This window comes from Ambystoma mexicanum, chromosome 10 (assembly GCF_040938575.1).
Source record: "Ambystoma mexicanum isolate Mex_15411 chromosome 10, UKY_AmexF1_1, whole genome shotgun sequence".
Taxonomy (NCBI): domain Eukaryota; kingdom Metazoa; phylum Chordata; class Amphibia; order Caudata; family Ambystomatidae; genus Ambystoma; species Ambystoma mexicanum.
Window position 1 is genome coordinate 810,740,606 of NC_090932.1, and position 4,770 is coordinate 810,745,375.

General features: G+C 45.5%; 1 long non-coding RNA gene across 1 annotated transcript; it reads right to left on the minus strand.

Annotated features, from left to right (window-relative positions):
- Positions 1 to 1,869: 1,869 nt before the first annotated feature.
- LOC138493235 (uncharacterized) lies at positions 1,870 to 2,627 on the minus strand. The gene is made up of 3 exons (XR_011276321.1): positions 2,567 to 2,627; positions 2,230 to 2,388; positions 1,870 to 1,964 (listed from the first exon to the last, which is right to left on the minus strand). It is a non-coding gene; the product is annotated as an uncharacterized lncRNA (long non-coding RNA).
- Positions 2,628 to 4,770: the final 2,143 nt, after the last annotated feature.

Below are 4,770 nucleotides of genomic sequence, written 5' to 3' on the forward strand. Positions count from 1 at the left end.
GTCTAGGCGTATCTGGACAAAATCGTTAGGCCCAACCGTTTCAAGAATCTGAGAGATGAGCCTTTCAGTAGTTTCTGTGATCACTAAGAGCCCTTGACCGGTTGATCTTAACCTATCCAGATTTATAAAGCGGAACACCTCATAGTGTTCAACGCTTCGAAACTTTGGTAGATCTCGCTGGTATGTGCCCATACTCTGCAAGAAAACCGTGTCAGTTTCATCCGGAGGGGGTGTGTTTTGGGGTTGAGCCTCTAAATCTTTAAGGGCTCGCTGCATGATTATCATTTTAGCTTTTCTCAGGCGTTTGAGAAACATTTTTCGCTGCCTGAGGGTTTGAAGCCATTTTAAACGGCGTGCCGGTAAATCTTTTAAAGAGATACCTCGTTTTTTAACAAGGTTTGAGGGGGTGTTTGTGTTTTCCAACACTGGCTGCAGTGTTTCGGGCGCAGCATTTAAGCAGGACTCGGATGTACCCATCCCAGGGTCCACCTCTGTGCTTAAAGGCTCTGGGGGTTCTGAAAAACCAGGCCGGGTCGGTATATGCTTTTGTAACACCCATTTCTTTTCAAGTTTGTTTTTACGAGTTGGTGGTGTGTTCTTTTTCATCCTTTTTTTAGCTATGGTGTTCACCCTGTTTTTAGAATCCCTAGCGAAAAGGACTTGTTTGGCCTTAGACACGCGCTCACGCATGTCTACTAAATGTTTTTTACCAAACAGATGTCTCAAGCGCCAGGCCTGGCGTCATAATCTAGAGCTGTTATGCGGGCCTGATAAGTGTTTTTCCTTTCGCAGTTTTTTTAAACCGGGGGCCCAAAATAACTCTTTTACAACGTGTCCCTTTTTAGAAGCCCGGATATTTACAAAACTGTTGGCTGTGTTGAGATTCACAGGCGCTGGGTTATTTAAGGGTTGTATATTCGAATCTGTACAATAAATGATGGGTATGCGTCTTTGTTGGTTTATACCGTTGGGCCCCCTGTAGGACAGATCAAGGGGTTTCGGGGAATATCCTGTTTCACGGATGACAGATGCATATACGCAGTTTTGAGACCCTATTTTTATGGGGGAATCTGAAATTATTATAATAGGCGTCGCCTCTAAGACGACCCTGGTGTTAGGTTGAACACCCCCACCTTCTAGAGCTTCAGAAGTCCTAATAGATCTCTTGGTGTTAGGGACCGTAGGTGTGTATGCCTGGGGTGGTGTTATATCTCTACAGCCCGGGGGCCACAAGAGCTGATGACCAGAGCCTATGCGGATGGGGATTGCTGGAGAGTACACAGGAGGCGGGGTGATCTCACCCCAAGCCGGAGACCCCTGTGGCGGACTATCAGAGACTATGCGGTTGGGGCTCGTTGGGGAGTACAAATGAGTGGGTGGGCTCTTACCACAGCTGGGGGTCCACGGACGTGGGCTAACAGTCCCTCTGTCTAAAAGGTTTTCGGAGCCCACTACCGGGAGCCCCGGGCCCGGTATAAGCGCACCCCCTGTCTGTGTCTCCTGGGGAGATACAGCATTAACAGGTGCTACAGGTATGAGTGATTCAATAGGCAGTGGTATATGATTGTTGGGAACAATAATACGTTGGGGGTTAATGGGTACTACAACATTTGCAACCCCTTGAGACACCCGCCCCCTTTTAAGCGATAAACCCCTGTTTTTATTTAAAATGAACTTGTTTGCAGACCCTTGAGACACCCGCCCCCTTTCAAGAGATAAGCCCCTCTTTTTATTTAAAATGAACTTGTTTGCAGACCCTTGAGACACCCGCCCCCTTTTAAGCGCTAAGTCCTGCTTTTCATTTAAAAGGAGCTTTACTGCCCCATCTAACACATCATTACAAACAGCGGCTTTATACAACAGCGGTGTAGGCGGCTGACCTGCAACTGGAGGGGTTCGAGCTGTCGGGGTCACAGTGGACGGCTGCGCTATAACTTCTTTCTCAACAGCAGCAGCACACGCCCCTAAAATAAAAGAAAAAAAAACAGTTTTAGTTTTATATTAAAGACCAAGTAATACATTACGGCACATTGTTCAGGTCAAACTCAAGGTATACGAACCCCTTTAAAATATTAAAAGAAACTGGTTGATAAAAATTAGGCCTGTGCAGCACTCTGTAAAACCCCATAACGGACCGCTCATGTTCTTCTAAAGACACGCTGAAATATTAACGACACCTGCTATGGAAAAAAAAAGAGTAGCTCTCAGTGATCCTTTAAGCATACTTACATTCTGTACCCCAGCCAGGGTGCTTCCTTTTTAATGACGGGTTCACCGCAGGTGTTGGGTATCTGGCATGGGTCCTGGGGGTGGCATCAGAGGCTGATGGTCCAGCGGTCTGGGGATCTGAGGAGGGGCGTGATGCCGTTGGTCCCACACTGGGTGTATCTGCAATAAAAACCAAAGAAAACAGTTACCACCAGGTTCTACATCAAATCGTCACATGGCAGACCTATGCTTCAAATACATCATCATGTTTTACACCAAAGACTCAATTTGTGGAAAGCATCAGGACTCCTATAAAAAAAAGCATACATGCTTTACAGGGTTCACCTATAATAATTACCTGCTACAAGAGCCGATGCCTCTCGCACATCTGCAGAAGCGGCGCCCGCATGGATCACCGCTAGAAAAAAAGGAAACAACATATGTTATTGTAAATACCCATTATTAAATAACTATAATCATCTTATGCTCGTGCCATAAAACTACATTATGTATATTAATAACAGTTACTAATAACATCTGTATTAAAAGTACACACCGGCGGTATCGATACTAGGAATTCCGTATTCTGCCAAGAGGTCGATAAGTGCTTCGGAATTTATACATGCGTCTTCCAAGGAGGCATCCCATGCAGCATAGCCATCTGCTGGAAGCAATAAATAAAATAAATAGATAAATAAATAAGCCTCGGGTCTCCCATACTGCAAATGCCCAATCCTTGGGGGTAACAGACACCCACACGTACAAGAAGCACAACAACCCCTGCTTGGGGCCCTTATTAACTGTGGACCCTTGGGGATCAACTCGATGGGGACCTGGACAGGGAGGCTAATAGTTCTGCCCAGCCTTGATGCATAACATTCTTTAAAATGTACAATATACCCCATTGTGCTGTTTCCTTGAGCTAGCTTTATCAAACAGTAACATCAAACATAGTGCAAATGCCTTCCGGCGTTATTTCAAAACAGCCTTCTAAAAGTTAATGGCTTAAATGGAGCCGTAAATATGCGACTGTTGTAAAATAAAATGCCTAAACCAGGTGTGCCATCAGCCCTTTCATTTATAAAGAACAGAGGTGTATACTTCATGAATGCCTGTAACCCGCGGGTGCTTTAAAGCTTCTGTAAACCTTTATTTATTTATTTTTGTCTTAAAATAACATGCATGTCTTTTAAAAATGAATGCGGTATTCCTCACGTGTGTTTTATAGAGACTGTAAACCAGGGCTCAAATCATGGTAAATGAGAAACATTGACTGGCCACTTTGAATTTGAGTTAAAGTCGAACTCGTGGATCGAACATCAGGCGGCTTGCCGCCAGACACTTCACCAGTGCACTATAGAGCCTGATGAAAAAGAACAAGCAACTAAAAGTTAAAATGTCCCATTTTGGTACTGCAAGATCCAGGGAAAACATTTGTATTCGGCCTTGGATTTTAAAGCATCCCCACATATTAACGTTTTCAGAAACACTGTCAGAAGAAAATATCCGCGCTTGGCTGTGTGTGTGTGTGTTGATTTTATGAAAGGCAAATGCCATTTGTGCTTTGCAATTTGGCTGGTTATGCAAAGCCAGTTTAATGAAATGTGCATAATTCAACTAAATATGCTCATTTCTGTAGGCGTCCCATCCCATGCTGTTTGTTTACGAGCACCCCCCACTTTATTTATTTTTTTTTTTTGTTGTAAAGTTGGGGCTCTGCAGCTGCTGTTTGCGGCTGCAGCGCCCTTCATTTGCAGGAATGATTTTTTTTTTTAAATGTCCGGGGAGCTGCGAATTTCCACAGCTCCCCGGCCACTGGAGCACATGTGGCACACAGCCCCCCCACCCCCAACCCATGGATCAGGGAGGGGGCCCATTTTTAAATTAGCCCTGGAGGGGTGAACAGGGATGGCTCGGCCCTGTTCACCCCTTCAGGACGAACACAGTGAACAGCCTCAGCTCTGCATGATGCCAGAGTCCCAGGCAAGCTTGTTTCAATAGATAAGGATTATCTTATCTATTGAAATGCGCTTGCCTGCGGCTCTGGCTTCCTGTTGCTGGGCCTTTGTTCACCAGCCCCCAGCAGCAGGAAGCCAGAGGCAAACCGTGTGCCTCTTGATACAGATGCACATTTTTCGTTTTAAAAATAAATACATGCGTGGATTCGCATTGAGATGTCTGGGCAGGGGTGGACTGGGAACCAAAAGAGGCCCTGGAAATAATTTTCAAGGTGACCCCATATTACACATTTGCAGCAATCCCAAACCATTTCCTAAGAGAAAATGTGAAAATAAAATACAAAAGAGGCCCATGGTGCAGAGGCCCACCAGAAATTCTCCAGAGTTTCCTGTAGGCCAATCCACCCCTGGGTCTGGGGCTTACAGCAGCCATCCGCACCATGTAGATGCTAATGCAGCCACTCAGGGCGGATGACCGCTGCATACAGCGCTCATCTTAATATAAATAACTTACAACAGTGCAGGCTGCAACTGTGGTGCCTGGGCCACAGTGCTTTAAACAGGCTGGGACCTCATAAGCATGCCTAGCTCCTGAAAGGGGGAT